Here is a 26,179-nt window from a genome sequence, read left to right on the forward strand (position 1 = left end):
CCAAGATGACGTGTGTATATTGCATCCTTGCTTCCATGATGACGTGTGCATGTTGCATCATACCTTCCAAGATGACGTGTGCATATTGCATCTTTGCTTCCATGATGACGTGTGTATATTGCATCCTTGCTTCCATGATGACGTGTGCATGTCTCATCATACCTTCCAAGATGACGTGTGCATATTGCATCTTTGCTTCCATGATGACGTATGTATATTGCATCCTTGCTTCCATGATGACGTATGCATATTGCATCATACCTTCCAAGATGACGTGTGTATATTGCATCCTTGCTTCGAAGATGACGTGTGTGTATTGCACCCTTGATAACATGATGACGTATGCATATTGCATCATACCTTCCAAGATGACCTGTGTATATTGCTTCCTTGCTAACATGATGACGTGTGTATATTGCATCCTTGCTTCCAAGATGACGTGTGTATATTGCATCCTTGCTTCCAAGATGACGTGTGCATAATGCATCCTTGCTTCCACGATGACGTGTGTATATTGCATCCTTGCTTCCAAGATGACGTGTGCATAATGCATCCTTGCTTCCACGATGACGTGTGTATATTGCATCTTTGCTTCCATGATGACGTGTGCATGTTGCATCATACTTTCCATGATGACGTGTGCATGTCTCATCATACCTTCCAAGATGACGTGTGCATATTGCATCTTTGCTTCCATGATGACGTGTGTATATTGCATCCTTGCTTCCATTATGACCTGTGTATATTGCACCCTACCTTCAAGATGACGTGTGTATATTGCATCCTTGCTTCCAAGATGACGTGTGTACCACCAATGAAAACATTGTCAGATTTTCTGGAAAACCAGTCATTGACATCACGAGTATCGATCCACGCAGTTGGGACACGATGACATGATTCCACACGATCCACATATTGATGGGGATCTATGTTCTTACCGGGAATTCCCTCGTGTAAGTTCATAGGTGAAAAAGATGTGTCCAAAATGCAACCCTGTTACAAAAAGTTACTACCCTGTCAAAACAAGAATGAATTTCAATAGGATTTCAACATGGACACGCTAAATCGACAACAATATGAAATATAGCCCACTAGCATGTTATGGGTGTTTCTGGTAGTTGATATATAGTGGAAATACACAGTCTTGATTGTTTTGGTTTTGGAGTGGTTGGTGGGGTGGGCTGGGTAGGGTATGGATGGTAGCAAGGGGAAGATAACAGGGGGTTGGGGCAGAAAATATGTAGGAAGACAACAAATAAGGATCTCGGTCATATATTAATATGTATGAAAGATGCCCAAAGTTTCGGATTAGAATTGATCTTCAAGAGGCAACTGATGATGAGTGAGTGAGTGAGTTTAGTATTACGGCGATTTTAGCAATATTCAGCAATACGGGCTTCAGACATTGTACCCATGTGGGGAATCGAACCCGAGCTTTCGGCGTGACGAGCGAACGCTTTAACCCCAAGGCTACCCCACCGCCCCCCGACTGATAATATCAAGTGACCAGACTCGCTGGCATGATTGATGCATATCATCGTATACAACTTGCGTAGACTGATGCTCTTCATATCAATCACTGGTTATCTGACCCAGACATACTGCCGGTCATCTGTAACTAAATCCATTTCAAGAGAAGGCACCATTTACATTTTCACGTCACTCGAACGTGCGACTGGCGCAATCAATTAAATCAACCCAGTTCCTCATGAACTAAACTCTAGCATCCAGGACAGGCCACGTTCAACACGTGCCGAATACTTCCGGGTTCAATACGGATGTTGGAAGAAAGTACAGTTAACGCCGAAACGCACACTTGCCCAACATCACGTTTTACGTGACGAGGCATTCCTTTATCATGCGAAGTTACTATAGAAAGTGTACAAACGTTTATCGTTGGTTATATCTCTTAAACACATGACTGACGAGTACCGATACGTATTGGTACGTACTCATTATGTCGCAATGTTATGACCGGTAGTGGGCAGGGGGATTAACCTGTTGCGATTGGACAGTTTACGTTCAAGGAAATACTACGAAACAGGATGCATTGCTTTAAATTCCACTCTGACTGAGAGACGGATATTTATTCAATAGGTCGTGTTTTCCCTCTGTTATGCTACTGTGTACACTGCACTGTTTGTATAGTGTATAAGTCCTGTTGTATAACGAGGTGGTCCGTTGTAGAATAATGGTTCCTGGTGTATAACGAGGTGATCCGTTGTAGAATCATGGTTCCTGATGTATAACGAGTTGGTCGGTTGTAGAATCATGGTTCCTGTTGTATATCGATCTTGCCTGTTGTAGAATCATGGTTCCTGATGTATAACGATGTTGCCTGTTGTAGAATCATGGTTCCTGCTGTATAACAATGTTGCCTGTTGTGGACTCATTGTTCCTGATGTATAACGATCTTGCCTGTTGTAGAATCATGGTTCCTGATGTGTAACGATGTTGCCTGTTGTGGACTCATTGTTCCTGATGTATAACGATGTTGCCTGTTGTGGACTCATGGTTCCTGATGTATAACGATGCTGCGTGTTGTAGAATCATGGTTCCTGCTGTATAACGATGTTGCCTGTTGTGGACTCATGGTTCCTGATGTATAACGATGTTGCCTGTTGTAGAATCATGGTTCCTGCTGTATAACGATGTTGCCTGTTGTAGAATCATGGTTCCTGCTGTATAACGATGTTGCCTGCTGTAGAATCATGGTTCCTGCTGTATAACGATGTTGCCTGTTGTAGAATCATGGTTCCTGGTGTATAACGATGTTGTCTGTTGTGTTGAATTTCCTGCTGTATGGTTGTATAAATGTTGCGTGTTGTAGAATCATGGTTCCTGCTGTATAACGATGTTGCCTGTTGTGAAATCATGGTTCCTGCTGTATAACGATGTTGCCTGTTGTTGAATTATGGTTCTATAACGATGTTGCCTGTTGTGAAATCATGGTTCCTGGTGTATAACGATGTTGCCTGTTGTGAAATCATGGTTCCTGGTGTATAACGATGTTGTCTGTTGTAAAATCTTGGCTCCTGGTGTATAACGATGTTGTCTGTTGTGGAACCATAGTTCCTGATGTATAATGATGATACCGATTGTAGAACCATGGTTCCTGTTGCATAACGATGTTGCATGTTGTGGATCAAGGTTCATTGCTCCTGTTGTGGGATATGATGTATTCATATTCAATGCTATCAACATTGAGTATACCACCGCCTTTGCATTACAGCATATTGTATTAAACCATTGTTTGATAAGTAAACAGAGCCTCAACCTTTGTCATAATGCTTTTTATGTAACTAGTTACTACTGATTGAATTATCTACCCCTTGCTCTACCATTATGATAGTGGTTTATCTGCCAAAGTAAAATTTATATCACTTGGAGACCAGTATTTTTTATGTTACTGTACCAGCATGCCATATAACAAAATTAAACGCAAATAAAAACGTATTTAACAAAATCAAAAGTTCTAGGTACAAATGTACCTACTCAGCTCACAGTGTGCCTGTGGGGACCTGTGCGGGGACCTAAGGACATTACCCCACACAGACAAAACCCACACAGACATTTCACCACATGGATACCATATCTTTTTTAAGTTAACTATTATATAAATGACCAAAATGAAATGCATTGTATCTTCTTTTTAGAATAAATGTGATTTTAACACCAGTTACCCAATTCCCTCACATGTTTAAGTTCAATTTCTTTACATTTAAACCTACTCTTTTGGGTAAACACACACACACACACACGCACGCACGCACGCACGCACGCACGCACACACACACACACAGAGAGCACAACACAGCACAACACATCACATACAACGCACACAACGCAAACACACCCCCATTGATAATTGCTGTGGCACTTTGTACTCCCTTTTAGCTATAGTATTTTCAAATACATATACATGTACAGTGAATTACCAATAGATCATGTGGTATTAATGTTCTCTTATGCTACATATAATGATCCAGAATATCATGACAGTTCTATGATCCAGAATTTCATAACAGTTCTATGATCCAGAATATCATGACAGTTCTATGATCCAGAATATCATGACAGTTCTATGAGCCAGAATATCATGACACTTCTATGATCCACAACACCATGACACTTCTATGACCCAGAATAACACGACAGTTCTATGATCCAGAATATCATGACAGTTCTAGGATCCAGAATATCATGACAGTTCTATAACCAAGAATACTATGACAGTTATATGATCCAGAATATCTTTCATCCAGAATATCGTGACAGTTCTATGATCCAGGATATTATGATAGTTCTATGATCCAGAATATCATGACAGTTCTATGATCAGCAATACCATCAGCAATACCATGAATCCCCCAAAATCATCACAGTTCTATTATCCAGAATATCAGGACAGTTATATGATCCAGAATATCATGACAGTACTGTGATCCTGAATATCATGACAGTTCTATGTTCAGCAATACCATGAGAGTTCTATGATCAAGAATAGCATGACAGTTCTATCATCCAGAATATCTTGACAGTTCGATGATCCAGAATATAATGACATTTCTATGATACACAATGCCATGACAGTTCTATGATCCATAATATCATGACAGTTCTATGAGCCACAATACCATGACAGTTCTGTGATAAAGAATACCATGACAGTTCTATGATGGAGAATATCATGACAGTTCTATGATCCAGAATATCATGACAGTTCTATGATCCAGAATATCGTGACATTTCTATCATTCAGAATATCATGACAGTTCCATGACCCAGAATACCATGACAGTTCTATGATCCAGAAGATCCACAACACAATTACCGTTCCATGACCCAGAATAACATGACAGTTCTATGATCCAGAATATAATGACAGTTCTATGATCCAGAATATCATGACAGTTCTATCACCCAGAATATTATGACAGGTCTATGACCCAGAATACCATGACAGGTATATGATACAGAATATCACGAAGGTTATATGATCCAGAATATCACGACAGTTTTATCATCTTTGATGAGAATATATTTGGTCGAGAATATCATGACATTTCAATGATCCAGAATATCCTGACATTTCTATGATCCACAATACCATGACAGTTCTATGATCCATAATTTCTTGGATCGAGAATATCATGACAGGTCTATGATCCAGAATATCATGACATTTCTATCATTCAGAATGTCATGACATTCAATGATCCAAATTACCATGCCAATTCTGTGATCCAGAATATCATGACAGTTCTATGATCCAGAGTAAAGATGAGACAATGGTTGGACTCATGTGAAGGTAATATATAGTGTCTTTTCGAGAGTGGATGTTATGATATGCTACACAAAAAAAGTTAAGAGAAGACTAGAGTCGTATGAAAAATATTAGGATTTCTTGAACTCATTTTGAATAGAATATGTGGGCGTAAAATTAATAATGTATATGCTTCACTATTTTAAATCGGTCCAGGAAGAGAGTACTCAAACAGAGAAATATTGCCTTGCAAAGATATTATACTAATAACACTACATCTATTCTCATCCAAATAACAATCTGTGCATTTACGTCAACGGTTCATTGTCAGTTATGTTAAACGCCAACCGATCTATAGCGAATGACCTTCATCAGAGATCGTGTTGACCCGAAAGGCTCAGCGCACGTGATATGTTTCTATGTGTTAACATTTTAATACAGGACTATAGACATAAAAAATAAATGTTTCGAGTATTTTTAGGATAGTGGAATGGGTTGGGGGGATGATCAGAGGGAGAGAACAGTAAAATATTTCGTTCCAAGGAAAGAATAGTTATTTGTTTTCTTAGTTTATACGGGATTTGTCCACGACATGTTAAAAAAATAAACACGTACTTTTGGAGGAACTGGAGAAACTGCGCAAGTATATGGCGTCATTCGCCCAAACTTCCCTTTCGAATTATTCCACAATATCATTCAGCTGTTAACGTCACGAAGTGATTATATTACTGATCTAAAACTCACAGTTTATTTAAGGATATAGCTACAACAGCAGAATTTATTATTCAAATTATTAAAACATTTTTAGTAGCGTGACTGAGTTGTGTGCAATGGAGAGGCTCATTTAAAATCAGCTGCTTCTGGAGATGCCAAACCACACCAACAACAACAACTCTCCCACCAACACCAACCACGAACCACCACCAACCACGAACCACCAACCACGAACCACTACCAACAACTCTTTACCAACAACATCAACCACGAACCACTACCAACCACGAACAACTCACCACCACTACCAACCACTCTTTACCAACACCACAACCATTCACCACCAACATCAACCACTCACCACCACTCACCACCAACATCAACCACTCACCACCAACTACTCACCACCAACCACTCTTTACCAACACCACAACCACTCACCACCAACATCAACCACTCACCACCACTACCAACCACTCTTTACCAACACCACAACCATTCACCACCAACATCAACCACTCACCACCACTACCAACCACTCTTTACCAACACCACAACCATTCACCACCAACATCAACCACTCACCACCAACATCAACCACTCACCACCACTACCAACCACTCTTTACCAACATCACAACCATTCACCACCAACATCAACCACACACCACCAACATCAACCATTCACCTCCACTACCAACCACTCTTTACCAACACCACGACCACTCACCACCAACAGCAACCACGAACCACCACCACTCACCAACACCAACCACGAACAACTCATCGCCACTACCAACCACTTTTTACCAACACCACAGCCACTCACCACCAACATCAACCACGAACCACCAACAGCAACCACGAACCACCACCACAACTCACCAACACCAACACCAACCACGAGCAACTCATCCAAACTACCAACCACTCACCACCAACAGCAACCACTTACCACAAACATCAACCACCACTCACCACCAACATCAACCACGAACCACCACCACTCACCAACACCAACCACGAACAACTCATCGCCACAACCAACCACTTTTTACCAACACCACAGCCACTCACCACCAACATCAACCACTCACTACCAACAGCAACCACGAACCACCACCACCACTCACCAACACCAACACCAACCACGAACAACTCATCACCACTACCAACCACTCACCACCAACCGCAACCACTTACCGAAAACATCAACCACCACTCACCACCAACATCAACCACTCACCAGCAACATCAACCACTCACCACCAACATCAACCACTCACCACGAACACCAACCACTTACCACCAACATCAAACACTCACCACCAACATCAACCACTCACCACCAACATCAACCACTCACCACCAACAAACACTCACCACCAACACCAACCACTCACCACCAACATCAAACACTCACCACCAACATCAACCACTCACCACCAACACCAACCACTCACCACCAACACCAACCACTCACCAGCAACAAACACTCACCACCAACCAACCACTTACCACCAACATCAACCACTCACCACCAACATCAACCATTCACCACCAACAGAAACCACTCACCACAAACATCAACCACTCACCACCAACACCAACCACTCACCACCAACATCAACCACTTACCACCAACATCAACCACTCACCACCAACACCAACCACTCACCACCAACAAACACTCACCACCAACACCAACCACTTACCACCAATATCAACACTCCACACACCAACATCAACCACTCACCACCACAACATCAACCTCCACTCACCACCAACACCAACCACTCACCACCAACATCAACCACTCACCAGCAAATATCAACCACTCACCACCAACACCAACCACTCACCACCAACAACACTACACCACTAACAACTACTCACCACCAACACTCACCACCACTCACACCAACCACTCACAACTTCCACTTACCATACTCACCAACCACTCAACCACTCACCACCAACAACAACCACTCACCACCAACACCAACCACTCACCACTAAACAAATACAACTCACCACTCACCACTCAACCAACAACTCACTACCAACACCAACCACTCACCACCAACATCAACCACTCACCACCAACAACTACACTACAACCACTCTTATCCACTCATCACCAACAACTTCACACCACCAACGCATCAACAACCACTCACTAACACCAACATCAACACTCACCACCAACAACCACTCACCACCAACACCAACCACTCACCACCAACACCAACCACTCACAAACACCACAATATCAACCACTCACCACCAGCATCAACCACTCACACCAACACCAACCACTCACCACCAACATAAACCACTCACCACCAACACCAACCACTCACCACCAACATCAACCACTCACCACCAACATCAACACTCACCACCAACACCAACCACTTACCAACTGCAATATAACAACCACTCAACACCAAACCACAACCACTCAACAGCAACTCACCAACCACTCACCACCAACATCAACCACTCACCACCAACACCAACCACTCACCAGCAACATCAACCACTCACCACCAACACCAACCACTCACCACCAACATCAACCACTCACCACCAACACTAACCACTCACCAACACTTAACACCAACACACTCACCACCAACATCAACCACTCACCACCAACACAACCACTCACCAGCAACACCAACACTCACCACCAAACACCAACCACTCTCACCACATCACCACCACTAACACATCAACCACTCACCACCAACACCAACCACTCACCACTAACACCAACTACTCACCACCAAACACTCAACAACTCACCACCAACTCAACCACTCACCACCAACATCAACCACTCACCACCAACACCAACCACTCACCACCAACACTCACCACCAACATCAACCACCACCAACACCAACTCCACCACCAACACCAACCACTCTCACCACCAACATCAACCACTCACCACCAACACCAACCACTTACCACCAACAACCACTCACCACCACCACCACCAACACTCACCACCACATCAACCACTCACCACCAACACCAACCACTCACCACCAACATCAACCACTCACCACCAACAAACACTCACCACCAACACCAACCACTCACCACCAACACCAACCACTCACCAACAACATCAACCACTCACCACCAACATCAACCACTCACCACCAACACCAACCACTCACCAGCAACATCAACACTCACCACCAACACCAACCACTCACCACCAATCAACTACTTCACCACCACATCACCACCAACACCAACCACTCACCAGCAACATCAACCACACCAGCAACACCCAACCACTCACCACCAACACCAACCACCACCAGCACCAACCACTCACCACCAACACCAACCACTCACCAACACTCAACCACTCACCACTCAACACCAACATCACTCACCAGCAACAAACCTCACTCAGCACCAACACCAACCAACATCAACCACTCACCACCAACGCACAACCACTCACCACCAACATCAACCACTCACCACCAACACCAAACACTTACCACCAACACACCACTCACCAGCAACACCACCACCATCACCAACACTCACCACCACCAACCACTTCACCACCAACACCAACCACTCACCACCAACAAACACTTACCACTCACTCAACCACTCACCAGCAACACCAACACTCACCACTCAACCAACTCACCACCAACCAACAACTCACCACAACACCAATACTCACCACCAACACCAACCACTTACCACCAACACCAACCACTCACCACCAACACCAACCACTCACCACACTAACAACACCAACACTCACCACCAACACCAACCACTCACCACCAACACCAACCGTACCACCAACACTAACCACTCACCACCAACACTTCAACCACTCACCAACATCAACCACTCACCACCAACATCAACCAACTCAACACCAATCAGTAAAATAAACTCACCACCAACACTCAACCACTCCACCAACAACAACCACTCACCACCAACAACACCAACTCACCACCAACATCAACCACTCACCACCAGCAGCCACTCACAAACCAACATCAAACTCCACCACCAACACCAACCAATACAACCACTCACCACCAACCACTCCACCACTAACCAACACTCAACTACCACTCACCACCACATCAACCACTCACCAAATCCAACTCACCACCAACACCAACCACTCACCACTCAACACCAACCACTTACTCACCACCACCAACCACACCAACCACTCACCACCAACACCAACCACTCACCACTACAACACCAAACACAACCACCAACCACTTAGCACCAACACTAACCACTCACCACCAACCACTCTCACCACCAACACCAACCACTCACCACCAACACTCACAACCAACATGAACCACCACCAACACCAACCACTCACCACCAACAACACCCACTCACCACCAACAACCACCAACCACAACACCACCCACTACCAATAACACCAACCACTCACCACCAACACCAACCACTTACCACCAACACCAACCACTCACCACCACATCAACCACTCACCACCAACAAACAACACACACCCAACAACACCAACCACTCACCACCACATAAACCACTCACCACCACCACCACCAACCATGAACCACCACCAACCAATTACCCACCAACAACACCAACCATGAACCACCAACAACACCAACCATGAACCACCACCACCAATTACCCACCACCAACACCAACCAGGAACCACAAGCCACCATTCACGTTCGATAGATGAAAATGTTGGCAGAGATTCCAGGCCACTGATCAGGACGCTGATCCTGTCAGCCATGGCAGATGATAACAGACCCAGGCCTTATTGCTACTCTTTCCCCTTTGACCGTAATATTGCAACTGTCGTGAAATTACGCTTTTAAATGTTCAAAACATTCAGGCAATATTGCATTTACCTGCTCATCTTTTCCTTCCCACAATTCGCTATTTTGTGCATTCAGTTGGATTTCAGTGTGTGCATGTGCATGACGTGCAGTTTTCGCATGAGTGAAATTTCATTGTGATTAGAGGCAACATGCACGTGCATGACACCAGCATTATAAATGCCCACCTCAGCGATGGCAACATTGAAACCATTCTTCCTTTTTTGTCAAAGGTATGCTGTACAAAGTCTACATATAGGTTACTTAGGGTTACTTGAAGGCGACATTTCAGTGGTGATACCGTAAACTGTGTTCAAGGCGATAGTAACCTCACTCACTCACGCACTCACTTGACGAGTATCATCCACCAGGTGCCATCTGGCTCGTCCAGTCCACCATCATACCCTAGGAATGACGATCAACGCTAGTTCGATCCACATGTACTGTAGCTCACCTTCAAAATAGAATACTGACTGACTATACACTGTGTATATGAGCTTCAATGGCACATAAACCGAAGACTGCTATGAGATATGCCATACTCGGAACTGATCAATGATACGCCGTGCATGTTAACACAAATCTTGATGCTGAAAAGTCTTAAGATATTTCCGATTTGTTGGCCATTTTAGCACCAGTTGCGTTCTGGGTAAGAGCAGCAATTCATAGAGAAATAACGGCCAGGGTTAATCCTCTTATATATTATGAAAAGATACCAGTTAGGCAGGAGTTGTCGTTCTTTCCTATATCAACCCATTGGTTGATCGATATTGAGTCGAAGCGTTTGGGATACGGACCCGGTGTATTCAGGTCAGAATCCGTACAAAGCATCAGCTGTTCACTACTGACTCTCATAAACAGAGAGATCTTTGTACCGACCCACAGTGGCGGCGTTGTTGGTGTGGGGATTTACTCGGGGGTTGAACTCATATCTATTTTTTAAATAAGATCTTTGAACACCTTCACAGGACTGCTATAGTAGGAAGGGTGTGTCACATGTATTTGGGGTGGGTGGGGTGGGACGTGGCCATGAAACATGTTACACAAAATTAAGATGTGGAAACGAGATGTGATACCATAGTAACACAATTCCTACCTGGAAACCCATCCCAAGCTCATGGCCGATACAATTCCGGGTGAAGTTCGCGATAAGAGAGATTAACGTCACTACCAAAAGGAAGCTAACATGTCGAATTGGCCCAGGGTATCATAATCGAATGGAGATATTAAGCACTTGAGAATCGAGGATGTATTTTGGACTGTAGCTGGTTGATTTATAATTTTCTACTTTCCTGTTTTCGTAAAAAACAAATAACCCAAACAGATATTGACAGAAGGCAGATTCTAAATGTAACACAATCCATAGAATACTTTCACTCCGTATATTGGCTTTTCTACAGAAGCACGAGTTTAACATGCAAAGTCTAAATATACATTCACTCACAGTTTCCACGTCTAAGCAGTCTGCCTTTGTCTATTAATAACCCAAGATGTTACGTCTCCCTTGAAATTAGCATATAATACAAACGTATCTGTGTTTATTTGACCGATAATTGAATCATGTCGAGGAGCAAGACTTTCGATATAGAAATAACGCATTTAATAAGTCCAGGCGTGAATATTTATATCTCCCTGGTATTCGATATCCGGAAATCACAAATAGACCCTCCCTCTCTCCTTGACCACCCCCTCAATATCAAGCACCCCACCCCCTCACGTGAAGCACCGTGCCCCTCATCCAATTTCGAATTAACGTCAGAGAAACAGTCAGCACAGAGAGTTCAACCAACATACATCAATGACGTCAAATGGATTGCCCGATTATCGGCCGGTGGCTATCAACCATTCTCCATACAACTGCGGTTAGCGCCGTGCCACTTTTCCTGTTGATAATTAAGGCTTGTCTATGAGTCTGTTGTGTGGCTTAATCGGTTTGTCAGCTCCGAATGTTTGTGATATGTTCTTTTGCCTCTCCCGCAGTTGTTTTTGAGGCAGCGGATGAGGTAAACAACTGGTTGTTGTAAAGGCTTGTCGATTTAACTGCGTTTCAGCACCGTATTCGAAAACAGGATATTTTTTGGTTTCCTGTTGTAATATTAATGATATCGATTAATCCATATATAGACTTGTGTTCGATTGAATATCATTGCGAACAATACTTATAAAGCCAACATATTTTATAGATTCCGCATCTGACTCTCTAAATGACCCATTTTAGAATGAACCAGACTAATGACACAAAAAGTAAAACAGTAATTAAAACGGAACAAGGTTAAAATGCAAATGGAACGAATGAAACAGGTATGATACAATAAAAGATATTCATCTAAAAATAGAGTTAATGGACTCATTTCTTCATAATGCATAAACATGCAACAAATGAATCACCAAAAGCTATAAATATGTATATCTGTTGCTTCCGGGATGATGTCAAAAGTGAAACCGATCACGACACGAAACGAGAGTCAAAACAATGGAGACGCGAGTCTCCGACAACAAAAGCCGCACGTAACGCGATTCCAGCTCTCTCAGATTCATGGACGAGCCACGGGTTCGCTTGCGCCTGTGACAGGTTTCCAAAAATCAATGAAGCGCCCTATCGACTAGAGAGAACGGGTCTTCGAGCTTTAGCGGCACGAAATGATCAAGTAATTCAATAACACACAAACCAGTAGCGAACACCGGCCTTGGAATCGGCGACCGACGACTAATCAGAGAGTTGAACTGCGGCTGTATGTGGGATCTATGTCAAAGTGTTGCCGGTGTATTATTCATCCTACCTATGTAAATGTTTAATGATATAGTACACAGAGTTTCCACTGATTAAATGTATTTCCTCCCGTATCGAGCTCGCCATGTGCCGTATTTTATATCAGAGTGTAGCGTACTTTACGTAAGTAGGTAGTGTCATACGTAAGTGGGTAGCATATGTTACGTAAGTATGTAGCATATGTAACGTAGATAGGTAACGCGTGTGTTGATAGCGTATTCTACGTAAATGGGTAATGTTGTACGTAAGAAGGTAACGTATTTTTGTAAGTATGTAGCGTATTTAACGTAGAGTGTTGATGGCGTATTCTACGTATGTGGGTAATGTTGTATGTAAGAAGGTAACGTTAAGTATGTAAGTATTTCAAGGTAGTGTGTTGATGGCGTATTTTACTGTAGGTAGTTTTGTATGTAAAGGTAACGTACTTAAGTGGGTAACGTATTTTTGTAAGTATGTAGCGTATTTTACGTAAATGGGTAGTGTTGTGCATAAGAAGGTAACGTATGTTTGTAAGTATGTAGCGTATTTCACGTAGATAGGTAACGCGTGTGTTGATAGCGTATTTTACGTAAATGGGTAGTGTTGTACGTAAGAAGATAACGTATGTTTGTAAGTATGTAGCGTATTTCACGTAGATAGGTAACGGGTGTGTTGATGGCGTATTTTACGTATGTAGATAGTTTTGTATGTAAGAAGGTAACGTATTTTTGTAAGTATGTAGCGTATTTCACGTTAGTAAATATAACGCTTGTGCTGATGGCGTATTTTACGTACGTGGGTAACGGATCTTACATGACTGCGTAATGTATTTTACGTAGATGAGTAACGTGTTTTATGTAGGATTCCCACCCGCAAAACTGCTTTCAAAATATATTGTTACCAAATATGCTCCTCGTTTGGAAAGTGTACACGTTCATTTATCTTTTTGAAAGGTTTTCAACTATTGTGGATTTTCACTTTCACAGCCAGGTTCCTGTCATAACCGCTTCAACTGGTTCCGTCTATCACAGAGTTATCGCCCTTGCCTATTCACTCCACTCCAACAATTACCACCCTTGTTGGCCACAAAGCTTCACTTCAGGGCAGGCATGTTCGTTATCCCCGGTATAGTGAGATATCGCTGCGTAAAGCTTGTTGGACTGCCCCATAACGCGCAGAGTTACTAATACCTTCCCTACTTTGTGGACTACCAACCTGCATACAAACACGTACCATCTTCCTTATCTTCCGGCGGGAAGGGTGGAGGGGTGGCTTGGAATCGTGCTCAGTCCTATCACATATAAACCTATACCGTTCTTGCCAGAGCCAAGTCTGGTAGTTACATAAAGCAATATAACCAAGGCTAGTACATGTAGACAGGCGAGCACGCAGGCACCTACGCACGCAAATTGCACTAATCCTGCTCGCCACGTTAAACACCATTTCCACGCATACTAGTTATGGTCAATCACGGATGGACCAGACGAACCAGCGATCGAGAGTTTCAGGATCAACCCATGTGATTCACTGTGAACGGGTTCGGCCTTCTCCTGTAGCTATACGCTCAATTAAAGACCAGCTACAGGTCTCCTCTCGGCCATTCCAGTCCACAGCCACATCCTGGTTTGGAGACTTCTTCCACCCAGACATCTCACATGCAGTAGGGCCTTGTAGGCTGCCTCTGATGCTAGATTCTGTTGGGCGTCTTTAGGATCTTGTTAGATGTTTCTGCAAACGCCAACTGCCCTTTTCTCTGTTTTGATGATCAAAAGTTGTGGTGGCCATAAACTGTCATGGACGAAAGCTCATCTGACAGTTACACAACTCAAACAACTGGACCCACATCACTGTTTTCAGTATTGCGATAAGATATGTGCAATATATGGTCCATTTTGGCACTGTTTTGGTATCGTGTCTTTGAGGGAAGTTGACTTGGTATGAATTGAGAGTCCCATTTAATTTGTATTCATGCTGGTCAGAAACCGTCTGTCTACAAAATCAATATGCATATCCCTCTAGCATTCAGTGAATATCCTATTAACATCGAAAACATGTTTTAGATTTTCACTGGCGTTACCAAAAGCGTCTACATTTTGACTTAAACTGCATGAAAAGTGTTATGCCTCTTTAACTGTTTTATGAAAGCATAACAAGCTATAGAGTGTACACTCCCGGTCGAAAGAAAGCACACAGTTAAAATTGGATATAACCAAAACATTACAAAGGTAATCAAAACGTCACAAGGCTGAAAACACCCACCGAAACTTAAGGTCCAAACTACGGCTATGACATCCGCCATCGCTTTCAATGTTGCCAACCGGTGTATACTTTCTTTTTCCTGTCAGTATCATTTGATTAGACCTCCACCTAACATTTCCCGTAGGCTGTATCCTGGCTCGGCTATGAGCTGGGAGACTGCAGCGTCTCTCCCATCAATCATAATGACTAGAACGCATACATCTGAATATACTGAGAGGTAAATTACTAATGCCTGACAACAGGAGTTATACCTTGGTGGTAGTCGGAGACACCCAGCTGTCTGTTGATGCTGCAGACATTATGCAGAGGTCTCTATCAGTCTCTGGCTGCCCATGTACGTGATTGCTAGGATGACTTATCTCGTGTCGGATTTACTGGTGATTTCAAGAGTCACTGTCACCTTAGGCTCGCTAATCGTCTTTGCAGCTGAAGTGCAGTGTTTCGTTAGTACATGTATAGAACATGTACTTTTTATAATGATTATAATATTATAATTCATTTGGTCGATAGTCGTGTTCATCATTACAGATTTATAATTGAAAATATTGTTTTGAAATTGTCTTTTGCATAATGTTTTGATTATTTAGTTGATACTCGTGAATCGACTTAATGGCTGTATGCAGAAGTGGGTTGTTTTCTTTTCGGCACTACAAAATATAACTTTTGTGTAATATTTACTTTATTTAGTTGATTGTTGTGTTTCACAGATAAAGACGAGGATTTTAACACTTGAAATGATCTTTTGTAGGTTGTCATGTATTTAACTGATTGCGGTTAGATATGAACATATGGTAATGATATCATGCTTGTAATCAACTGGTTTTGTTTTCCCTCAGAGCCCGTGACGCACATGGTGCGTCATTGATGACGTGCATCACATCAATGTAAGACAGTGAAACAATGTGGCCCGTATCTGTGACTCTCTTGACCCCTTGACAGAAATCAGTGGACGCTCTCGTGAGGTGGAAATAGCCAATGGCATTTTGTTGTAACACGTGCGCTCCTCGCGGCAGCCCGCTTACGAGCTGATTACTTAAGGATAGCTTATCGTTGATATTGATGAGTTCAGCGCAAGATGAGAAGGTCTTGACTTTGGTTACGGGCCGTGACAACAATGAACGTTTAAATACATTGCCTGATCACTGAAAATGACAGTTGTCGTCCTTCGTAACCTAGCTGTAAAATAGGATAAAACGTATTTGTTAGATGGATCCGCCAGGTTTAATGACTAAACGGAAGAAATAAATCTGTTCGGGTATCTCTGGAAAAGCAGGAAGTTCTTGGGTTTGGAAAAAAACAAGGCAAACCGAATATGGGCCATGGTACTAAGGCAGTTGATGTAGCACAAATGGGGATGATTGCAGTCTGGGATTGTCGAGGACGAGGAGTTTGGGTTTTACGCCGCTTTTACGCCGCTTATAGCAATAATCCAGCAATATCACGACAGGGGACTTAAGAAATGGACTTCACACATTGAACCCATGTGGGGAATCGAACCCGGGTCTTCGGCGTGACAAGCGAACGCTTTATCCAATAGGCTACCCAGACGCCGCCGAGGTCGAAGTAAACTGAATCCATAATAGGCGGTATCGTTTTGAAAATGTCTTCCTTGTTTTTATGGGATGAAATGGAAAGAGTGAGATACTGTTGTTTAACCCCTCAGTCACAAATACGTCACGATATGACTGAAATATTGCCGACGGTGACGATAAATTTTAACTCACTCACTCAGTCACAAATACAGTAAACTATGTTATAATGAACACGGATATATCAAACTGATGGAAATAACGAACATATTGAAGGTCCCGGTCACCTGCTATTTATACTGTATATTTTAGTCGGAATGCGTATAACAAATTAAAATTGGTGGCCCCTTTGAGTTCGATATAACCGTAGTGTACTGTGCTTCAGTTTAAACACGACAGCCCGAATATCTTCGAGACCTGTGCCAGTGGTTAATGCTATGGACGATTCATACCGTCGGGTTACCATGGCGCTCAATCAGCCACGCCATTTTAATCATCCAATCCTCATTAGTGGGCTGTTTGGATAACGGATCAGGTCTTGGGCATCTGTTCAGACGTGGACTGGCTGAGAGCTCGAAATAACAATTGACTGATTCAATGCAACAATAAGTATCCGAGCAGTCCGTTAGGGCAGGTCACTCGTTATCCCAAGTCCTGGTCCGACTTCTTCCTGTACATATTCCAGGCTTGAAGGGCGATGGTTTGGTTTGGTTGTTGTTTAACGCCGCACTCAGCAATATTCCAGCTATATGGGGGCGGTCTGTAAATAATCGAGTCTGTACCAGACAATCCAGTGATCAACATCATGAGCATCGATCTACGCAATTGGATACGATGAAATGTGTCAACTAAGTCAGCGAGTCTGACTACTCAATCCCGTTAGTCGCCTTTTACGTCAAACATGTGTTGCTAAAGATCAATTCTAACCCGGATCTTCACGGGTCGAAGGGCGGTCGGCTAAATTAATGGTTAAAGCGTTTGCGCGTCACGACGAAGACCCGTGTTCGATTCCCCACCCGGGTACAATGAAGCCCATTCCTGGAGTCCCCAGAAAAGCGGCTTAAAACCCTATTCATTTACTCACTCAACAACCATTAACGTGATCTGTACAGTGGCGGATCCAGAGGGGGTTCAGGGGCTCGACACCCCCCACCCCCCCATTTTTAAAAATGACTAAAGACCACATTGAAGTTAATGTTTTGCAATGGCAGAGCCAAGGTGGGGTTCAGGGGGTTCACACACACACACACACACACACACACACACACACACACACACACACACACACACACACACACACACACACACACACACACACACTTTGAAAATTTCTGGATCCGCCTATGCTGTTAATGTAGATGACGAAAACCAGACCCATTCACTAGACAAGCTGCGTTCACAACATCGAAACAACAAAGCCGGCGTGTTTCGTGCATATAAAAGGAAAGACACTCCGGGCCGAAACTAAAACGTGTTCCTTGCCTCATCAGCTGACGTAACTTCACATCCGCATGTATGGTGCAGTTGGCAACGTATATGAAAGTAAGCGGTGTAACACCGGGATAACATTCAGTGTTTCAGTATCAAATAGTCAGTTAAATTACGTATCTAGGTCAGCCAACATTGATCCGTGATAACCGGCATATACATACACTGAGACTATACACTTGTCACAGATGGGGTGTTATTGACATTGGATGCCTGTTCATCTGGATATACTGTAGCGTATGGGGGGATGAGGCATCTACGTGTCACGTACGAGGTGTTCTAGCATGGCGTGCCTGATCAGTGATAGTTATGAGTTAGTTAGTTTTACGCCGCTTTTAGCAATATTCCAGCAATATCACAGCGGGGGACACCAGAAATGGGCTTCACACATTGTACCCATGTGGGGAATCGAACCCAGGTGTTGGGCGTGACGAGCCAACGCTTTAACCACTAGGCTACCCCACCGCCCTGATAGTTATAATAACAATGATAATTATGATGATGGTTTTGCAGATTTCTGTAATATAGCTATCCTAATGAGTGAGTGAGTGAGTTTTAGTTTTACACCGCTTTTGGCAATATTCCAGCAGTATCACGGCGGGGGACACCAGAAATGGACTTTACACATTGTACCCATATGGGGAATCGAACCCGGGTCCTCGGCGTGACGAGCAAACGCTGTAACCACTAGGCTACCCCACCGCCCGTATCCCATTGAGGTGATACAGCTGTCACATATTTCATGATGAAGTTGTTACTTTCATTTTAAATAGTTTTTCTGTTATACAGTTCTGTAATAAACACGCGGCGCATTGAATATATAACATGGGATTCTATTCACATACCTGTTGAGGTGTTTGTTGTTTACGTCACACTCAGCAATATTCCATATATATGACGGTGGTCTGTAATTAATCAATCTTGACCCAGTCTAGTGTTGAAATCGCACTGTACAATTGGGTTACGATGAAATGCGTCAACCAAGTCAGCGAGCCTGGCCACACGGTCCCGTTAAGTAGTCATGCGGTTCTTCATTTAGGTTCATTTAGCAAATGATATTTTTTCATTGGTATCAACCTTACAGTGAGTGAGTGAGGGACAGAATTGCAACACAGTCACTATGCACTATATCGAAGTTGAATGAGTGAGTGAGTGAGTTTAGTTTCGCGCCGGTGTTAGAAATACTCCAGCAATATCACGGCGGGGGACACCAGAAATGGGCTTCACACATTGTACCCTAGTCTGTCTCACAGCCCCTGAACCACATTAATTTCCCTACTCCCAAGCCCTCTCTGCAGTGCTAAAGCCCTAAATAAAGCAAGTCTAGATTTCCTCAGGTTCTGAATCTCTGGTCTCCCTAAGGCTCCTTTTCAATATAAATAGGCTTGTTTGTTACTATCAAAATTATATATATTCAGAGACTAAGCCTTAGTCTAATTGTACCCATGTAGGGAATCAAACCCGGGTCTTCGGCGAGACGAACGAAAAAACGATTTAACCACTTTAACCACTGCCCCTAACCTTGAAGAATTTAAAAACGAAATTAATGGTGGAAATCGTAATCTTTTCATGAATATCTCTATACAAATCTGTAGTAGGTGTACATTACAAACTAGATAAAACTAGATAATACTAGCATTTGTATATTCACTCCTGTCATACAGACTGACTATTATCATACAGACTATCGGTGTTCTTCGTCGCCAATCCTTCATCACTATAGTCATGACAGTCGGAACGCAGTGATAAACTTAGACTAAGCTTAGTCTCTGGCTATATGTAATTGTGATAGAAACTGTTAACTTCATTTAAACTGAGAATGAGCCCCAGACAGATGAGAGATTCAGAACCTGAGAAAAATGTAGACATTGTTCATATTTTTCTATTTTTATAGAATTGATTTATTTGAGGCTTCTGCATCACATAAATAGCGGATCAAAAATAAATAGTAGATCAAAAATAAATAGTAGATAAAAAATAAATACAGTTCAGGGGCTGTGATAGAGAAAAAGTTATAAATACAGCTAAAGTCTAATGATTGGGCAAGTCTAGATTGCCTCTGGGGCTCCCGCCAGAAATTAAGTTATCCTGGGCGGCCCCTTTTGCATTTTAATTTAATTCATTTTTTAGACATTTATTTTTAAATATGGTAACTCTATTTCTGGAATATCTAAATGTCAATCTAGGAACTGTGAGAGAATCTATGAATCAGGCAAGAGGGTGATCGTGTGAGTCAAGTCATCAGGCACACAGGTATTCATTTACCTGGTATTCACACAGGTATTCATTTAGTGCAACGGGCGTTTAATTGACGCTGTCAATTACTTGCTAAGCGTGTAATTATATTACTAATGATAACATTCGTCATATTTTACAAGTATGAAACAGGGAAACTCAGAATTTATATCATTTCTTAACAGACTGAACGAATAACAATTAGGAATTATATATTCATCGTTGCCAGGAGATTATCGCCTACTGGACGCGTGGGATGAATAATGTTCTATTTGTCAAACAATTATGAAATGACAAGATAAAATCTACCGAAGGATAATAGTTTATAGACCCGCTGAAATCTAATTAACTAGGCACAGGCAAATTGGTAGCCCTGAAAAGTTCGTTAAAATTGTTAAAACACTGGGGTGTTGCTCTGGTAACTGAATTCATAAACTGGTTATAAATTTCTACACGGTGTCATATTCCCAGTTTCACCCAAGGATCTTGCTACGCCTCATCTTATGCTAGGTGGTGGGTAGCCTTGTGGTTAAAGCGTTCTGTCATCGCCCCGAATACACGGGTTCGATCCCCCACATGGGTATAATATGTGAAGCCTATTTCTGGTGTCCCCCGCCGTGATATCGCTGGAATATTGATAAAAGCGGCGTAAAACTAAAACTCACTCACTCTAGTCTTAAACTGAGGTCAGACAATAATCAGTGGAACATAGTCCCCCATCAAACAAGTGTGTGTGAGTGAGTGATGTATTGAGGTGGGTTTAACGCCACTTTGATCAGTATTCAGCTATATCACTGTGTGTCAGCTTGATTTGGTGGGAAAGCCAGTCGCGATGCACTGAAACCCACGGTATGGAGCTGACCAATGTAGAACTATTTTAGAGACCAACCGAGATTCGAACCCACGATCAAAGATAGAAGGGACGCAACTCTGTATAGCAAGTTGTGACGGATTAGACGAGGGAGCCACCCGTGCCCCCTGACCTTCAACCTATCCCGATGTTTGCATGAACAATGGAAATGCGTTTGTATAGGGAAGTGGGAAGTGCCGAGTCACGTGTATTTCAAACAACCAACCTTGGCCTTTTGCATGATTGACAGCTGTGGCAAGTGCGTCTGATACATGTAAGCTTAGCTTGATTTGATGTCGTGTAATTAGATATGAGTATTACAGAGGCTCCTGTCGTTGCAGGCTGTTGCAGCGACCTAGACGTGTCAACAGTGTCACCGACATCTGAACATCTGAACACTGTCACCGACATCTAAACACTGCCATCAACAACCGATAATTGTCACCAATATCTGAACACTGTCAACAATATCTGGACACTGTCACCCATATCTGAACACTGTCACCAATATCTGAACACTGTCACCAATATCTGAACACTGTCACCAATATCTGAACACTGTCACCAATATCTGAACACTGTCACCAACATCTGAACACTGTCACCAATATCTGAACACTGTCACCAACATCTGAACACTGTCACGAATATCTGAACACTGTCACCAACAATATCTGAACACTGTCACCAACATCTGAACACTGTCACGAATATTCGAACACTGTCACCAACATCTGAACACTGTCACCAATATCTGGATACTGTCACCAATATCTGAACACTGTCACTAATATCTGAACACTGTCACCAATAACTGAACACTGTCACCAACATCTGAACACTGTCACCGACATCTAAACACTGTCACCAACATCTCAACACTTTCACTAGCATCTAAACACTGTCACCAATATCTGAATACTGTCACCAACATCTGAACACTGTCACCAATATCTGGACACTGTCACCAATATCTGAACACTGTCACCAATATCTGAACCCTGTCACCAATATCTGAGCACTTTCACCAACATCTGAACACTGTCACCGACATCTAAACACTGTCACCAACATCTGAACTGTAACCTACATTTTTAGTGAGTGAGTTTAGTTTTACGCCGCTTTTAGCAATATTCCAGCAATATCACGGCGGGGGACACCAGAAAAGGGCTTCACACATTCTACCCATGTGGAGAATCGAACCCGGGTCTTCGGCGTAACGAACCACCATCTGAACACAATCACCACCATCTGAACACTGTCACCGACATCTGAACACTGTCACCAATATCTGAACACTGTCACCGATATCCGAACACTGTCACAGATAATTGAACACTGTCACAGACATCTGAACACTGTCACCAACATCTGAACACTGTCACCAACATCTGCACACTGTCACAGACATCCGACCACTGTCACCAACATCTGAACACTGTCACCGACATCCGAACACTGTCACCAACATCTGAACACTGTCACCAACATCTGAACACTGTCACATATCCGAACACTGCACACACTGTCACAGACATCCGAACACTGTCACCAACATCTGAACACTGTCACCAACATCTGAACACTGTCACCGACATCCGAACACTGTCACCAACATCCGAACACTGTCACCAACATCCGAACACTGTCACAGACATCTGAACACTGTCACAGACATCTGAACACCTTCATATACATATTAATACTGTCACCAAAAACAGAACACTTTCGCCAAACCGCTACTGACAGTAAAGACTTAACATTTTTACATCATCTGAAGTATTTCACATTTGATCTGTGAATGTGTTCAAAGAAATCACTCATCACCGCCCGTTACAGAGCGTTTTCTACATGGAACCTTCTGTCTATAGTATAGTGTATAGTAGTGTTTATCTCGTGTATTGTGTAATACAGTTTACAACCGTTGTGACGAAATTTGTTGCGTCAAATTTACGGTTGTCCCCAAGTTTAAGCCGCATTCCTTCATTTGATTTAACAAAAATTCATCATTTTTCGGATGTGTCTAACCTCGGTTATCTCGAAGTACATACATAGGCTTCCTTCAACGTCAACAGTGTTTGACTGTATTGATCAATAACGTACAAGGCTACAGCAACAACGTAACATGTACACCTTGACCTTAGTCTGTCTCACAGTCCCTGAACCACATTATTTTCCCTACTGCCAAACCCTCTCTGCTAAAGCCTTAAAAAAGGCAAGTCTAGATTTCCTCAGGTTCAGGTTCTGAATCTCTGGTCTCCCTGGGGCTCTTTTTCAATTTAAATGGGCTTGTTTGTTACTATCAAAACTATATATATTCAGAGACTAAACATTAGTCTAACCTTTACCTATACCCATTTCACGACACTTGTCTCAGGTGATCTTTACTGATTTTCAAATCAATACCCTATATGCGTGGCTTATGTAATAAAGTTGGAACAGTACAGATCATCTGGCAAAACAGTAAAGAACCGCAGTATGTTTGGTTAAAAGAGAACCATTTGTCCAAACATAGTGGACACTGACAGGTCAGCGATGACCTCAAGGGTTGGTGACACAGTTGGAAGGGCACCATATGCCGAATGTCATGAGCCGTGTTTTTTAACGACAACAGCTACGGTGACATTGGTATTAAGCACCCTCCTCCCACACATATGGAGAATGTTGTGAGATCAATACGTGATCTATTTACGGCGTTTGCTGCGACGACAGTGGCTACTACATCATCGTTTCTCCCACAGTCGGTGATGACGTCATTAGTGAAATTAATCTTCTTCACTTTGGGATGGGGTAAAGTACGCCATGTAAATAAATTAGATGGGTAGCGTTCCCGTTTTCATGTTAGCTGTGTGATGTGGTTGTAAATGTTAAGGTATATTGTCCATATTATTATCCCTCTCTATCTGAACCACCGTGGTTGTGTATATTAAGGTAGCATGTCTATATTGTCACCTGTCTATCTGAACGACCGTGGTTGTGTACATTAAGGTATCATTCTATATTGTATCATGTCTTAAGGTATTGTCTACCCCTGTCTATCTGAACGACCGTGGTTGTGTACATTAAGGTATCATGTCTATATTGTTACCCCTGTCTATCTGAACGACCGTGGTTGTGTATATTAAGGTATCATGTCTATATTGTTACCCCTGTCTATCTGAACGACCGTGGTTGTGTACATTAAGGTATCATGTCTATATTGTCACCCTGTCTATCTGAACGACCGTGGTTGTGTATATTAAGGTATCATGTCTATATTGTTACCCCTGTCTATCTGAACGACCGTGGTTGTGTACATTAAGGTATCATGTCTATATTGTTACCCCTGTCTATCTGAACGACCGTGGTTGTGTACATTAAGGTATCATGTCTATATTGTTACATTACATTAAGGTATCATGTCTATATTGTCACCCCTGTCTATCTGAACGACCGTGGTTGTGTATATTAAGGTATCATGTCTATATTGTTACCCCTGTCTATCTGAACGACCGTGGTTGTGTATATTAAGGTATCATGTCTATATTGTTACCCCTGTCTATCTGAACGACCGTGGTTGTGTACATTAAGGTATCATGTCTATATTGTTACCCCTGTCTATCTGAACGACCGTGGTTGTGTACATTAAGGTATCATGTCTATATTGTCACCCCTGTCTGAACGACCGTCTTATATCATGTCTATATTGTTACCCCTGTCTATCTGAACGACCGTGGTTGTGTATATTAAGGTATCATGTCTATATTGTTACCCCTGTCTATCTGAACGACCGTGGTTGTGTACATTAAGGTATCATGTCTATATTGTTACCCCTGTCTATCTGAACGACCGTGGTTGTGTACTATATTGTCTACCCCTGTCTATCTGAACGACCGTGGTTGTGTACATTAAGGTATCATGTCTATATTGTCACCCCTGTCTATCTGAACGACTGTGGTTGTGTATATTAAGGTATCGTGGTTGTGTACATTAAGGTATCATGTCTATATTGTTACCTGTCTATCTGAACGACCGTGGTTGTGTGTATATTAAGGTATCATGTCTATATTGTTACCCCTGTCTATCTGAACTGAACGACCGTGGTTGTGTACATTAAGGTATCATGTCTATATTGTTACCCCTGTCTATCTGAACGACCGTGGTTGTGTATATTTAAGGTATCATGTCTATATTGTTACCCTGTCTATCTGAACGACCG

The 26,179-nt window shown here is 42.7% G+C and overlaps 1 long non-coding RNA gene across 2 annotated transcripts; it reads left to right on the forward strand.

The window, feature by feature from the left end:
* The first annotated feature begins 24,871 nt into the window (after window positions 1-24,871).
* On the forward strand, window positions 24,872-25,766 carry LOC124261497. 2 transcript variants are annotated; one of them, XR_006894336.1, is made up of 4 exons: window positions 24,873-24,969; window positions 25,049-25,342; window positions 25,434-25,610; window positions 25,712-25,766. It is a non-coding gene; the product is annotated as an uncharacterized LOC124261497 (long non-coding RNA). The 2 variants fall into 2 exon arrangements; XR_006894335.1 differs by lacking the exon at window positions 25,712-25,766 and having other exon boundaries at window positions 24,872-24,969; window positions 25,434-25,637.
* Window positions 25,767-26,179: the final 413 nt, after the last annotated feature.

The sequence above is a fragment of the Haliotis rubra genome, unplaced genomic scaffold (assembly GCF_003918875.1).
Source record: "Haliotis rubra isolate DU_JTF1 unplaced genomic scaffold, ASM391887v1 Scf8, whole genome shotgun sequence".
In the NCBI taxonomy this organism is placed as follows: domain Eukaryota; kingdom Metazoa; phylum Mollusca; class Gastropoda; order Lepetellida; family Haliotidae; genus Haliotis; species Haliotis rubra.